General features: G+C 41.3%; 1 long non-coding RNA gene across 1 annotated transcript in view; it reads right to left on the bottom strand.

Moving 5' to 3' along the window:
* LOC113458416 overlaps nt 1–16,505 on the bottom strand; it is a 218,483-nt gene that overhangs the window by 201,708 nt on the left and 270 nt on the right. The gene's annotated exons all lie outside the window — the stretch shown is intronic.

Genomic DNA, 16,505 nt, shown 5'->3' with positions numbered 1-16,505 from the left:
TGGGACAGAGTCGTTCTGGCCTATCGGGTAAACATGTAATTACAGAAATTTTTTAAATATGTATTATTTATCTGATAGTGTTGCTCCAGATTATCACATCCATATGTAATCACAGATTTTTTAAAAATGGGTATCATTATTTTGTATAATGCTTCTGTAAGTCAACTCAAGAGACTTCTAATTCATGGATTAGCTATCCAAAGCTAGGGAGAAATTCTAATGTATAGATTTTGCAAAGAGTCATGGGTTTTTGTATGTCCTAAGCACATTTTAACTTTCCTCGGAAGGTTAAAGAATCAGCCCTGAAAAGGAACAATAATTTTAAGGGAAAAGTTTGTTTTTAATTCCTCAGCTTTAGGACCTATATCCTAATTTTCAAAATTATCTCCATTAACATATTTATAGTAAAAAGCCCAAACCCTCTTAACGTTTTGATATCTCTGACAGAGTAATCTTATGGTCATCTCACCTCACTTGGTATCCATTCTGAACCTCGTCCATTGAAACAGTGTGCTCGTGAATGAGCTGGGATTGGCTGGAGAGGGGACAGGACTTACATCACCTGTCAATTGCTGTGATTTAAACACTCAGGACTGATTTAAAGCAAAGTGGGGTTATTTAACTCACAATGCCACTTAACTGGCAAAATATCAGAGAGTAGGAACCCGTTACAACACACCATTGCCTTTTATACTGACTAACACCACCTGACACACACCCTGAAACAATTAGAAACAAAGTCTTGCTACAGAAGGCAAATCATGTATTTAAACCTTGAAGTCTTTCAATTCAGAGTTAATCAGAGATCCTCGAGTGACCTTTGGTCTGATCCTGACAGTTCTTGGACTTCCTGTAGTCCTACTGTGTGTAAGCATCACATTATGTGTAGGGTTTGGTCAAGAAGCTAACCCAGAACCCCTGAGGTACACTATCAGAAACAGCCTGCAGCCTGTTGTAGAGGGAGGCTCACATGGATGGCCAGGTTGGGAACTTGAAGAAATTATAAAACGGTGCCATGTTTTTGTGACAATAAATAAGTGGGATTAAAAATTACGAGCATGTTTCAAGGAGAAATCCATGGACCCACATTCTGCATAAACAGATTCAATCACCATTGCTATTGTGTGTATTCTGACATTTTAACTAAATGATGCAAACTCAGATTTGCAAGTCTAGAAACTAGACAGTCCTTACTCTATGACAAATACCAAAAATAAGTGAATTTCAGAGGCTATGTTCCAAACTAAGAATATATAAAAGTTTCATAATTTGAAGTTAAAAACAAAGGAAGAAAAAAATCTTAGGAGTTTGTTGGCTGAGGTTTCTGTCCTGCCCAGTTCTGAAGCCATTTGGTCCCAAAGAAACACACAAAGGTCTACATTAATCATAAACTGGTTGGCCTGTTAGCTCAGGTTTCTTATTAACTAATTTTTACATCTTACATTAACCCTTGGTCCTTCATCAGTGAGGGACTCTCATCTTGCTTCCTCTGCAGCTGGGACACTACTGCAGACTGAATCTTTCCTCTTCCCAGAGTTCTCCTGTTCTCATTGTCCCACCTCCACTTCCTGTCTGGTCATCCTGCCTAAACTTCCTGCTTGGGTACTGGCCAATCAGCATTTTATTAAACAAGTAAAAGAAACAAATCTTTACAGGGTAAAATCATTGTCCCATAGCAAGCATTGTAGAAAAGACATGTTTGCATAACCTATTCAGCAAAGACTTGTTAAGCCTGTGACTGAATATGTGCAGATGCCCTGTGAAGACTAATTGGGTTTATTATTTCACAAACTCCTAATTTAAAATGTGTGTGTAGAATAACATGCAAAATACCAAATATCAGTGTGCATATATATAAATAACTCTCCCATATGGCATGCAAAACATATAGATTGCTATCCCGAAAAGGTATCAGGTGAACTGGGCTGTTCCTCAAGAGTAAATCATTTACCCTAGGATATGTGAGGCCATGGGTGCAATCTCCCATATCAAAACCAAACCAAGTTCCTACCAAGGTCAGAAGATATTACACACATTTGTCTAAAGGTGCTACCAGGTTTATGCTTCATACCATCACTGACCCTGTGTGAAAGAAGGTGGACCCTATAGAACTCTGGACTTTGGATTTTAATTCTGTAAATCCTTTATTAAGACCTGACACCAGAGGCTGCATACCTTCAGGGAGAAATTGTGTTTTCCAATGTTTAAATCCCTACACAGAGCAGCACAAACTATACATTACATTAGGGTGTCCCATGGCCGACTCCAGACTAGATTGTGCCAAAAGGAAGGCAGGTGCCGCCTGCCAGAAGCTGCAATTTAATATCCTGCTATAAAAGCAATAGGAGCCTCCAGTTCATCTGAAGCCTAGAACCTATAATAAAAACAGTGAACAATTCAAAATTGGCACATTTACCACCACTGCTGGTTTATGTGCTGGGATTCTGTTTTGGTTTTTTATTTTTGTTTGTTTGTTTATTTGTTTTTTTGTTTTTTGTTTTTTAACCAGCCAAAATTGCAAACTGTGTGCAGCCCTGAAACAGCTCAGCTCTTCTTGGGTATAGGGTGGAACTGTGGGTAGTGGGGGATTTACAATGTAGAACATTCAATTTTCTTTGTTTTGAGGGAATGGTTGTAATATATGCTCCAATTGTTATTTTGAGAACTCACCTCTTCTGAGTTTATTAAATGGCTTAAGTACATGATTTTCGATAAAGTAAGACATTAACAGTTAACAGCTTGAGGTGCAGAGAAGAGAAAGGGAAGCCAGAGCACATAGACACTCATTGCATCCAGGTGCATCTCACTGTAAACAATGAATTCATCCCTGGAGTGAAGTGAAAATGAAATACCTGTAAATTGAAAGTATTTTAAATTAACCAAGGACACAGTTACTTAAAGAAAGTTCATACTTTGGTAATATGGATTAACCAATTTGTAATTTATCAATTTGTGAAATTTGAGTTTTCAGATGTCAGAATTTAAAGCAATTTGTATATATTTCTAGGTGTGTATATTCTTGCATGTAGATGTATTAGTAAGCATTCTAATAATTATTGCCACTAAAATTGAAATACATTAAGGACACTTGGGTTTATCTTGCTCCTCTTTTTTTTTTTTTTATTTTCTGAGCTTAAGGGAACATATGAAACATTCCCCCAAATATGGGTGTTTTAGAAAATAAAAAACAAAGTTTCTCTGAGTGCAGCCAGTCATCTGTGCAGGAAGCCTCCATGTCTACTTGGCTGCAACAATTAGTATGGAGGTATTTTCAAGGCAGGATTATGGGTCCTGGACCCTCTAGGGATGGAGTGTTTTGCCCATGCGTTAAATCCGCATCCCCTGTGAGCCTAAGGGAAAGATTGCAGTGTGCTCTGCCAATGGCTCCTCCAGCATGCAGTTGTCTCTTTCTTCCCCTGGGCATGGGCGGAGGTGTGCTGCATTTTACAAAAGGAAATGTAAGGAAGGGTGTGCTTTTGACTTCGCTTAGAACTTCTGAAGACAGGGAGACAATGTTATGTATGGAGATGCGGGCAGCCTAGAGCTGAAAGTGCTGGCTGCATGCACATTTCACTGTATTTGTAAAACTGTGCTGTGTTTAGGGAAAATCTCTAATGTTATAAAGTACCAAGAAGAAAGACTGAACTTTTTCTATAGCATTTTAAATTTGGCAGTAGCTATTTTTAACACAGGCTTTTGGGGGTTGCTCTTTTTTTTTAAAAAAGTGACTTATTATTCAAACTAATTTGAATTCACATGTATGACGTGGTCCAGACGGAATAAGGACCTGCTCTGCACAGAATGTCCAGGAGCTGTAAAAGGACAGATGGTATGCTCACTTCCTGTTGGTAAATGGCAGACTATTTAGGGTTGCCAAATAAATGCTTAATAATGGTAATCAACAACAACAAAAATATCTGAGTGGGATGGAAGCCAGCAGGAACCAGCAGGTCACCCATGCTTAGGAACATTTCAGCCTGAACCCAGTCCACTTCAGGGATGCTCAGCATCTCCCTGCATGCCAGAGGATCAAGAAACAGGATGTAGTGAGCACTGAACTCATGGCTCTGGGCATACACGAAGCAGTTCTTCCCACAGCCACACCGTTGCTCAGGCCACAAGTCCGACAGGACCCAGCCCAAGCACATGCTGTGGAGGGCTGATCCTCGCCAGCAGGAGCTACTCAATGATGTTAGTTCTGAATTCTGTCCACGTCTGGAGCCCAGACCGCAGCGGTCTTGAGATCTGCATGTGTCTTGGTCCAGTAGACCAGAGATAGCTTGCACTCGTGTTTGGTTTGAACACCATAGAATTCTTTGGGTGGAGGGAAATCTCAGAATTTAGTCAAACCCTTCACTTTCAAATTGAGAAGGTTATAGCCCAGAAAACTAACATGATTTTGCAGAGAGTTGACTAAAAGCCTAGTCATGTCCAACAAAAGGGGACAGCACCTAAACAGCTGTGTGAGGTACTGCGTGGTACCTTACACGGGCCTATAAAGTCCCTAAAGAGCAGTCTCATCCATCAGCTTCATCCAGAGCAAGACAAGCAAAGTTTAGAGCAGTTGACTACCCAATCATGAAATGTCATTTTTACCGAATAATGAATGTGAAATACCTTGAATTTGGTAAATTTACCAAGAATTAATTTTTAAAATATCTGTAACCTTTATAGAATCAAATGTCCAGAATAATTACAAGTTTTAAAGATAAATTTAGTAATTAATTTTGGAGGTAGGGTCTCATATATCCCAAGAGGACTTCAAACTTACTGAGGAGTCAAGGATAAACTTGAACTTCTAATCCTTCGGCCTCTGATTCTCAGGCACTAAGACTGTAGGCAGGAGTCACCACAGTCCATTCGTGTGAGTCTGGCGATTGAAGCCAGGGCTTGGTGTGTGCTGGGCAAGCCCTCCTCCCACTCAGCTACAGTGCAAGCTCTCAGAGGTTTACCTTTATTTCACCTGACTGATTTTCACTTTGTCTCCACAGCAACAACTCCTAGGAACTTCAGCTCATTTTGACTGTAATTAACATTGCAAATTGACATTCCTAAGAGCAAAGCCTGTTATAAAATCCTTCCTGGCACTCCAACTTCTCTACAACCACTAGTAATTGTACTTCCTTTTGACTTAACAAACTAGCCACAAGTTGGAAGAAGCCAGCAAGAGATTCCACAACCTTTCTTCATCTTTAAGTTTCTTTTTTTTTTTTTTTTGTTTTTCGAGACAGGGTTTCTCTGTGGCTTTGGAGCCTGTCCTGGAACTAGCTTTGTAGACCAGGCTGACCTCGAACTCACAGAGATCCGCCTGTCTCTGCCTCCCGAGTGCTGGGATTAAAGGCGTGCGCCACCACCACCCGGCCATCTTTAAGTTTCTAATGGATTGTGCTGCATGAGACAGGCCAATTCCCCCTAACAACACATTGAAACCAGTTTAAGTTTCTCCTATTCCATTTAGTTTTTGTTTCATGTGCAGGATACTTGCCAGTCCACATTATTTAGCTGTCATTTTGTATGTGTCCATTTCAGCTGGTTCCAACATGCTAAGACTGTGCTTCAGGAAATCCATTTGATTCACCCACTAGATTCACAAATCTAGGAATCAAAACGGCACAAAAGCCAACAGGCAAGAGAAACACTGACTTGGATTGCAGGAATTCATCCCCTTTTTATAACTTAAGAATTCATCAGTTTGTAAGACAAGCCCAACACTGCAGATCGCAATACATAACTGCAAATTCCCCAAAGTGAGAGAAATCTGAAAAAAACGCAGAGCACACTGAACTGAGGTAGAGCCCAACAGGTGGTTAAAATGCCGCAGGCAAGGCAAAGAAGAGGCAGGGCAAACCCTTGGAAGTGTTCCCAAAGCACTTGATAATTCTACAAGATTTTCAGGGGAAACGAGGAAACTCTGATAAATAATGATTTGGCAGGTTGTCCAGTTCATGAATTAGCCAATAAAGGAATCAGACTTTGGTGCACTGACTTTTGAGAAGCAATTTGTGAAGAGACAGGAATGCAGGGAACTGGACTTACATGGCTGCTTCTCGTGCACTGGTCTGCTTGACCATTAATTGGTGAAACATGGACACTGTCTACTGATGATAAAACCAACAGCTTATACTCCATAGTTTCCCCCAGTAAACCATGTCTGTATTGTAAATAAAAAAAAAAAAAAAAAAAAAAACAGTAGGACCGGGTCCAGCGGGATGGCTCAGTGGGTAATAGCACACTCCTACCAAGTCTAATGACGAGTTGGTCCCAAGGATCCACACGGCAGAAGGAGAAATCCATCCCCATAAGCTGTCCTCTGACCATGAGTTCATCATGGCACAGATAGCACTACTACCACCACCCACCTCATGCACAAATAATAAATGATCACAATATGCTTTTTATTTAAATACAGAACAGTAGGATTATTTTTCAAAGCCCTCAAAACTAAGGTCTGAAATTTTTAGGCCATTGAAGGAGTTCCCGCCAAATGGGTTAAGATACATATTCTAAATGACATCTCACAGCAGAGTTCAATGCAGACAGATCCTGAACTGCCGCGTCCCGGTGAAGAGTGAAATACAGTGGTTTTGACTGCTGGGCAAGATGGCACTTATCCTTGATTCCAAGAACCCTAATTTGAGCAAGACTCCAACATTGATATTCATATCGTGTGGATGTGTCTGGCCACAGTTAATTTGAACATGTCACTTGATTCCCTGTGCAGAATTTATCTAAAGCTCCAAGGCACATTCCAGGAGCCTTTCGTCCCGGAACACAAACACTCACACAACGCTCTCATTAACTGGAGCCTTCACATCGGCACCAAACTGGAAACAGAACCTAAAGCTCGGTGCCACCAAGTGTATGTCACATAACGCAGATTAGAGGGGGTGTGTTTGACAATGGCATTTTATTCAGGCTTTAGACGAAAGGAGCTGTGCACATCCCATAACTGCAAATCCGAGCCATAAAAGCACCCGCAAGACTGTTTAAGAGTAAGGGGAAAAATTTAAAAACTTAAATACTATAGGAAGGAGATTCTTCAGTTGTTGTCTGACTTTATTCTAATTTTGCATAATCATTAAAAAAACCAAAACCACTTCTAGGTTACCTGGAGCCACATACTGAATTGGGAGTATGTTTCTAGGGTGGGAGTAAAAGTAACTTTATGTTTAAGTAGCCTTCCCACAGAAGTCTACGTAAGCCACATACATAATCACTAACCCACCAGTAGCTACATTCAAAAAGTAAAGGGTGAAACTATTTTTAATATGTAGTACTATTATTTTTTAATAATATTATATTTTAATATGAACTCCCAATGTAGTCAAAGTATTATTTCCCTAAGAAATTAATGTAAAAGTTGAAGTTTTTGTATGTCTTTGAAATCTGGTGTCCTGTTCACTGAACACAACTCGGTTTCACTGGCCACATTTCGAGAGCTCCATCCACAGTCACATGTGGCTACTGGTTACCATCTTGGACCATCTCCTCTCAAGGAGAGTGTTTCTGTAAGGTTACAGAACTGTTTGCCTCTCTCTGGACTACAGTGATGTTTCTTTCTTGCTGGTTCTCAGCATTAGACTGCCATTGGATGTGTAAAGAAATGGACCAAATGAACACAACACCAGGACCACCACATTCTAGCCTGTAGTGCTTATGGAGTTTACTAATAATTCATGAATCAAAGCTGTGTCTGGATGTTCCTCTTGTTTGAAAAATTATTTCCTCTACTTCTGAAGCCCGGGGGATAAGAAGATCATCATGTCTCTTTTCTGCCCTGCACAAGACCATCTTTCTATGGACCATCAGATCACCCACACCTAGTGTGTGGTTTCCCTTCTATTTTGATACACAGAGTGAGGTGTCTGTGTGCTAGGCTTTTGCTAAAGCTGCTCTCTCTTGTCCACATCCCTCTAACTTGACCACTCAGCTGACTCCTCCTCCTCGTTGCCATCTGCAGTCCTCATTATTTCAAATTGGATTTAACATCCCAAGGTCATGCCAAAGTCTGAACTCAGTGTTCTTCCTCCATGTTCTCACCACAAACACCATGTACCCTTGAGTCACAGTGTTCTTTCTCATTGTGACTTTTACCCCACAATACTGTCGCATCTCTTTATTGGCCATTTCCATTAACCAGATGGTGAGATCCTAGGAAGTGTCTCAATTACTCCTTCAGTCACAGCACGCAGTATCAAGTAAGTATTCAATTGCGGTTCATGACGTTGCGATGTTGAACATATACAGAAAGTATAAGCAAATCCATACACTGAAGAGTACTTCGAAGACAAGTCTAACACATCACATCATAGCCAAAATGCATTCCAAAATACAGCAGTTACACATCTTGTCCCAGACTACTGTGCTAAATTCTGGAGACTCGGGTAAGGCTCTCAAACATGGCAGTTGAAGCAAAGGCGAAGGCTGGCGTTTCTCAAAAGACTTGGACTGCAAGTCGTCTGTGGAAGTTCTTTAAACAGACTCTGACTCGAGAGGTCAGGAGGACAGCCTGACACTCGGCATTTTTAATAAGCTCTCAAGTGGCACTACTGGTCCGAGAACCACACTTTAAACAGGAAGGACTATGGTCGAGCAGTCGGGAGACCTGAAATTCAGTTGGAACTCATGTCGTATGGATGGGAGCCATTTCTCTTAATACTGCCGGATCTGCTTGCTCAGCTCTTAAATTGCCTGCAATTGGAGAGCAAATGGTTTCTGTACGTATGATCTATAAGCTCTACAGCCCCCCATGTCCATGTCCATGTCAGACTACAGAGGGTGGATGGGAGCACAGGAGTTCAGCTCACTGGAGTTATCTAACATTACTTTTACAACACAGCCCGGTCAATTCTTCTGAAACATCTGCAGGTGAGGTTCGTGTATCCTCTAGACTTCCAGGGCTGAGAACTATACAATAGTAACATCATATGTTGACGATTAGCTCAACTGACTGGTGACAGTAAGGTCGGAAATAAGTAAATGATGCTACCACCAGATAAATATATTCTTTCTCTGACAGCAGTACAGAAGTTTTGTTGGCTTGAACAGCGAGGTCAAACTACTGTGAAGTACAACTTCCAACACACATGCATGCATGCACACATACACACAAACTCACACACATGCACACCACATCCCAGGCCCTGGAATGCATAGCCATGCACAGGAAGACAGGCATGCCAGTACCATGCCAGCTCATTGGCTGTTGCTTGCTTCTCAAGCTTCTCCAGGGCACTTTACCATTATGACTCCTGGGATCAAAATGAAAACAGAGATTTGTTTCAGATGGAGAAGATTAAAGCCAGCCTTCAAGGAGCCACTGCATATTTTTTGAATTCCAAATGGAGTTCTACCCTGGGTTCTTTTGAAAATTACTTTTGGAAATTTAAAATGCTGAAACGAGAAACTCCGAAGACTTCTAAATTGTGCTTCATTGGTTTTGAAAAGGCAAAGGTCTTTGGTTCTCAACTTCTCTCTCTGAATACGCTAAGCACGGAGAAACATCCCGACTTCCAGACTAAACTGAGGGAAGCTTTGGTTTTAAACATGTTGGTTTTCTCCCTGTATCCCCTTGATTGAAGGAATGAAAAGGAAAGTTCATTGCTTTCATCATTCCACTCAAGAGTCTTGGAGTGGAGAGCTGCACTATAATAAACGTTCATTTCCCCTTACAGTTGTCATTTTGTTCATATTTTTCCAAAACAGATTATTTGTGTTTTACAAATACGGCCACACAAAACTGGAATGCCCCCCTCCCCTTGTAAGAAAAGCATTCATAGATCTGATGAGGGGGAGGACATTCTGTGTCCTTCAAAGACACTGAAACCAATCTGAGAAGATTTAGCTTCCATTCTATGAAATGACAGCCAACATTATGAACAAAAAATAATAATAATAAAAGCTAAAATAGTTTTAAAGAGTTCAGAGGCAGGAGATGCCTCACTTCCAGCTGGGATGGGCAAATGGAGACCTAAATAAAGACAGGAAAGATTTCACCTACACCTTCAAGGATGGCAGAGATGAGATCATTAGCCCTGCAAAGGAGACTCTATGATCAGAGTATGGGCACAGAAAAGCACGAGATGGATTCAAGAATAGTCCCAAGATGAGTAATGAGGAGTGAGATGGCGAGCCTGTCGTGGTCCAGGTGAAGAGTGCTAGCATCCCAGCCACAAAGCAGAGGCAGCAGGCAAAGGCTCTCTGCAGGGGTGGGGTAAAGTTGCCGCACGTGGGACTGCAGAAGCTAAGAATTGACACAAAAACCAGGTCTGTGGGGCCAGAATTGAAGACCCCGGGGGCTCGGCTGAGCACTTTCTTTTAAGTTCGACTATAGTTAATGGGAATTCAATGAAGACTTTTGTTTGCTTGCCTGTTTCGTATGACACTTAACGCTGTGTTCCAGAAAAACATATTTTGAGGCCCAATATAGCACAGTTGAGAGTGGGAGAGAGATCTGTAGATTAGGGCAAGAGAGGCCTCTAGCACTAGAAAGAGGGGAATCTCAAAGGAATGCTGGGACATTAAATGAAAGTAAAACATGATGAAGAATTAAATCTAGGAGATGAGTAAGTTAATACACCTGTCTCCCAAAATCCGACATGAACTTGACCTCACGCCTTCATGTGAAAGCTACACACTGTGGACACCTATGATCATTGCCCTGGTCTGGGGGAACACTGGTGCAGGGCCAGTGGAAACTGCCAGAGAGGGGAAGCAGTGTGAACCATCAAGGACGTAGAGAACAAATGCCACACTCCTCTCCCTTCTGTTAGACCCGCATCCCACATTCTCTCGCAGCATCCCCCAGTAGGATGAAGCTTCGGTGTCCCAATTGCTATTACAGCTCTCTGTGGCTTCATTCCCTATCTTACTGCCTCACCGGTCAGTAATTTCAGTGTTGCTCACAAAGAAACTTGCAGCCCTGGCATTTTTGTTTCAGTCTCTGCTTCTATAGATACCCACACTAGAATCGTTAGGAGATAAACGATTGAGATTGGATATAACTGTGGTCCCCAACAAGTGTTCACATCCTCACAACTCATCAACAGGAAACCTAATACTTCAAATATGTTAATGGCACTCTGTAAATGTAACTCGAGTTAATGACTATGAAACTGAGACAATCCTTACCAACTCACATGTGCTCAATCAAATAGTGAAAACCATTATGTGCACTGATTCTTTCCCAGATGTACTTAGGAGACAGGACATGGTCCAGAAAGATGCAATATTGCTGCATCACTGGCTCTGAAGACAGAGAAAGGGCTAGCATGCACCAAGGAGTGTGAATGATCTTAAGACACCTAACTCCCTAGAACCCTCAGATCCAAACACAGACCCAATGATATTTTGCCTTAAGTAAAACAAAACAGGTATTAAAGTCCTGATCGAAAAAACTGTAAAATGTGCTTTTCTTATGCCACAACATTTATAGTTTGTTTTCTATAAAATAATAAAAATCCATATATATATATGTATATATATACATATATATATATATCACTCAACTTATGGGTAACTAAACTTTCAAAGGTAAGCATCAAAACCAAAATAAAAATTAATTTTTTGAACTTGAATCTATGCATTCAAAATCTAGAGTGTTAACCATCATACTATGATACCTGAGCGAAGTATAAATAAAAAGAAAAAAAATTAATTTTTTAAGATGTTCATGTAAATGATTAGTTCCATGTACTCTTGACAGTGTGATAGTCTTAGGGTCAAGTTGCTTCTCTTACATATGTTACATTCTTCAATGAAGCATGGTATGGAAAAGAAGTTTCATACTGGCTGCTTTTGTTTTGTTAGCCAAGAATTAACTGTTAAATTTGACATAATACCTTAAGAAGTCATTAAAGAAATGTGTTGGGGTAAAGAAGGCTGAAGCAATCAGAAGTACAATGACGCTTTCCCAATTCAGACTACTTCCCAGTGCTCAGTTTTAAACAGCTGTATTTAGAACCTTTCATTTGGGAAGGGAAGCTCCATGACAAATAGGTTGTAGACATATATTCTTGAATTTTAAATTTTCACCATAATTTTGACATGTTAATTCTACATAAGCTAAAGTAACTTTTGTTGCCTTGTTGGAAAAATGAAATCCTGCATACACGGTTCCATTGGGGCATAAAGCTGCTTCCAAATCATACGCCATGGGGATGGGTGTCACAGATGCTTGTGGAGTGGAAAGCTACAGTTTCCTCAGATTGCTACACTCTCATCTGCTACACTTTTCTGTCCCATCCACCTCATCTTTGCAGCCAAGCTGACTTCACCTCTTTACACGAATCATGCATAACAGAGACTTTATTTTCCTGAGGGAGCAGCATTCTCCACAGGTTTGAGTCTGTTGCCTCTATGTAAGCTACAGGCATTCAGAAGTAAGAGCAAAGCCCTTCCGCCCACATTTCAATGTCACCTTCCGAATACTGCTGTCCCTGATTCACCATCTTCCTGGTTGTGAGCTTGTGTCCTGCTGGTAATGGAGCAGAAGGCCAAGTGAAGCAGGGGCTTGGGCCTCTCAGCTCAGTGCTACTAATCCCTGAGCTGTAGAGCATTCCCTTCACCAGAGGCTGTGCCAACTGACCTGTGCGGAGTCTCTGAGATGCTTCCAACGGTCAGGGATGATGCAACCTGCTGCTCCTCTGAACCCTGCCACACTTCTGGCCACAGTGTTCACACTGCTGCCTCTACTGAGGTAGGCAGAACTGAATACCGGGAAGACAATTGCTTTTGCAGGTCCATATTATTTTACACAGTCTTTCTTTAAGCACAAAGCTTACCACAAAGTCAGCAATTAGTTAAAATTCTTATTTTTAATTAAACTAAATTCATATTTTTAAATCCGTCTGCAGATTGCCATCTGATAAGGCCAAATATCTTGCTTTTGTTTCTCGTTTCCTCAGAAAATACAGACTTAGTAAGCTCTTGCCAACAAAGTTTCAATAACTCCCTTACGTTTACACAACACAAATTTGAAAACTGATTCAGGTCAGTGATTGGCAGAACAGAACACAAAGCATTGCTCTTGGCTCTGGTGGGCGGTTAACAGATACTTAAAGGAAGAGTCACTTAGAGTATATCCTCTACCTTTGCAAAGATGGTACCAGATTCCCAAAGGCAAACAAATCCACAAATATCAAGATAATTTGTAGAATGGCTGAGTTGCTATACACACACATTTTGGCAAGGCTTAAGAAAATGAAATAAAGGTGTAAGAAAGCACTAAGGAGATTGAATTTCAAGTAAGCATGAACTCCAAACACTTCATAACCCAAAATAATCTGTGTACCTAAAGCTTGGTGAGCTGGGCAGACCTCAGCTATGTGGTCACTTGTCCCTGAATAATCACAGAAGATGACTCAAGAGGATTACCTATTGGTGCAGACTTTTAATACCACCAAATGCAGCTGCATTTCAAGGCAGGTGCTCTCACAGATTTTATTTAACATATCTAATGCTATTTTTATTCTGTTTTTACTAAGACTGTGCTTTCTCTGAAACTTGGTCCTGTGACTGAGATTTGTTTTTCAGCTTACCTTTTGATAATATCATCCTCAAGCATTCTTGTTTAAAATGATCTACTCTAGGGTTCTGACCATCTTCTTCTTCCTTGTTCTCCTACAGTCTTGTCTGCATCCTAGCCCTACAGTCAGATCATTCATCATTTCTGACAAATACAGAAGCCTTCCATGATCTGGGGCATCATCTTTTGGCTTTTTGATCATTCTTTTTAGTCTTGGTTTTAAATATATAAAAATATCCTAATTCCCTTCAAGTTAAAGAAGCTTGCAACATGTACTCACTCAGTTATGTGATGGGTTAAGAGATGCATACATGGCTTCAGAAGGAACTCAGTTTTCTAGTCCCCAAAAGGAGGACTGTGAATTAGCTGTGAATCTCAATTTAATGAGTGAGCCCACGTCTGGTAGAAGTTCCTAATCGTGATTCTTGGGTTTGACTCTATTTTTGCTTGCTGGTTTGGTTTTTGTCAATATCTGCCAGCCAGCCAATTCAGTTCTGATGAAGCTCCACCCGAATCAGTGTACACACCTCTGAATTAATTGCATGTCTGAGCAGATAAGTTTCAAGCTTCTCTAGTCATTTCCTCCAGCATTATTAATATATTAATTGCCAACTGGTGAGGTTAAAGAATGATTACTGATGATTCCCAAATCACCAGGATGACAACGACAGTGGAATATGCTACAAAGTTCAAGAAAGCCAAGAAAAGAAGGCATGGTGTGTGGATTTAACAACACAGTCTACAGACTGATTTCTAAGCTATGCTGATCACAAAAATGTTCCCCACTAGCACCCGAGATTCACACGCTCTGGTGGGCAAAGCCCAGGTTTTAACTATACCTAGCTAGCAGGTTACACAAGCCATCAATGGAGGTCTGGATGTCATGATTTAGTGTGCCTAACAACTGATGTGCACACAGAAAGATAACATGGTAGAGGTACTGGTGACTAGCAAGAAGCCCTTAACAAGTGTAAGTCATTTGTGTGTTTCCTCCTCGTGATGCCACTTCTTGCTGTGTATCCTTGTGCATGTTGTAAATTCCTCAGCAGACAGTTTTGCAACCTCAACTCATAAATGTATTGAATTTTTTTTATAGAAGGATCTATCTAACCTTTCAGTTCAAAAAAAAAAGTAAAATTATAATGAATATTGATTAACCTTAGGAACCAAAAAGTAAACATAAAAACAATCCCTAAGTCTAAGATCCAGTTTAACAATGTGCTAAATAGCCCATAATGAAGACAGCAGACATAAGTTAATCAAGCCATTAAGCTGGGATCAGAAGTGTCAACTCAAGTAGTCTACTAATTTACTGACCCGTAATGTGGCAGCAAGATCTATAATCCCAAAGCTGATCTTTCTGCCTCTACTAACGTCACTTTAGAAGCCAATGCACTTCCTCCAAGGATGACGATCTCTGACCCAGTACGGGCAGGAAGTCAACATAAAATCCATTTATGAGAATGAGTTCAGGGTTCCCGAGTAATGGAATCTCGCTGGGGTGTGAAGTGTCTGGTAGAAGCTCCTTGGGAAGCACCAGCTTTGTTTTCCTTATGTCCATACGACTGTGAAAAACAAGCCTGTACTGTCTTCACCAAACTGCTGTCCCCAGCAAACCCTAGGCTGGGTGAGCTAAGGTGTGTTACCTGGTCCGTTACTGTCCCTTTCGGAGAAAGTACATCGTAGTTTTGGAAATGACGGTGGGGCAAAAAAGAACTGAGAGACAGGCTGGTAAGGGCTATGCCAATCAATCAATCACTGTGAAGTAAACCATCTTGCTTTTCCAAAAAGCCAGTGAGTTGGGGAGAAGCTTTCAAGGTGTGTCACTTTTCTCACGGTTTATCTGGGCTTTGTATGTCAAACTATTATATGAATAACGATTATCAATTTATGACACTTTCAAGAAAAAAGTAGGGCTATGTCTCTTTTAAGAGAAAAAAAAATGGTCTATGTCTTATTCCAGATGGGCCATCAAGAAGTATTATAAAAATTATGATTAAAGTTTTTATGGTCTGGGAGTGTGGCTCAGTGATAGTGACTTGTCTAGCACACACAAGGCCCTGGGGTTCAAACCCCAGCAAAAACAAATTATTAATTCCACTGGATTTTATTTGTAAAGAGCCATATGCAACTGCTATGATAATACAAGACTACTGTAATGTCATCAGCATTTCCTTTCTAGATGATAAACCAATTCACTGCACCATAATCTGCAGTGTCTGTTGGTAACCTGTCAGCCCTGTGATGCCACAGCATGCATATAAGAGGTATGTACAGATGTATGTAAGAAAACAGTTGCCCAGCAGACATTCCCTACTGTGATTTTCCCCCAAATAACACAAAGACAGGTACGATATTAACTAAGGTCCTGAAAAGGCCAAACAAGAGGACTAGAAAAGGCAAACAACCAGACACAGTAAATAGTAAGGGAGAGAGGGGTTCCTGTGGACAGGAAAATTGAGAAGCCCTTGAAGGACGACGGAAAGACTGCTTTTTATCTCTAAACAGGACCTATGTCAGTTCCATGCTCATGATGCCTGATGGATTTCTCAAAGAAAACCCTCTTCTCTGAGAACAGAGAGCCCTTCTGTTGTTGGTAACATTGCCCTGTGTTTTCCCCTACATGTCGCCTTTGTTTTCCTAGCTTCTAAAAGGGCTGTACCAACCTCTTCACAAAGACACTAGCCTAAGAGCCTGGGTAGCAGCATGAGTTCTGTCCTGTGGGGAAAAGTGAGCTCCGGGGCCACAAAGGCGAGGTCGCAGTCATGCCTCATTTGGCCAGCGGGAGGTGACTACTTGCACCCACTCCCGCCCGAGGCGGTCTGGGGCACGAGGAGAGAGAGGGGAACCGGAGGGGCCTGAGCAGAGGCGGGAGGCGGGGATGCAGGCCCGAGGGATGCTGCAGTGGGGTCCCAGGCCGCCCAGCGCAGCTGCCCCGCCCGCTCGCACGGCGGCGCTCGGCGGGTCGCGGGGTCGCAGG

The sequence above is a fragment of the Microtus ochrogaster genome, unplaced genomic scaffold (assembly GCF_000317375.1).
Source record: "Microtus ochrogaster isolate Prairie Vole_2 unplaced genomic scaffold, MicOch1.0 UNK22, whole genome shotgun sequence".
Taxonomy (NCBI): Eukaryota; Metazoa; Chordata; class Mammalia; order Rodentia; family Cricetidae; genus Microtus; species Microtus ochrogaster.
This window is presented reverse-complemented; position numbering and strand designations above follow the sequence as displayed.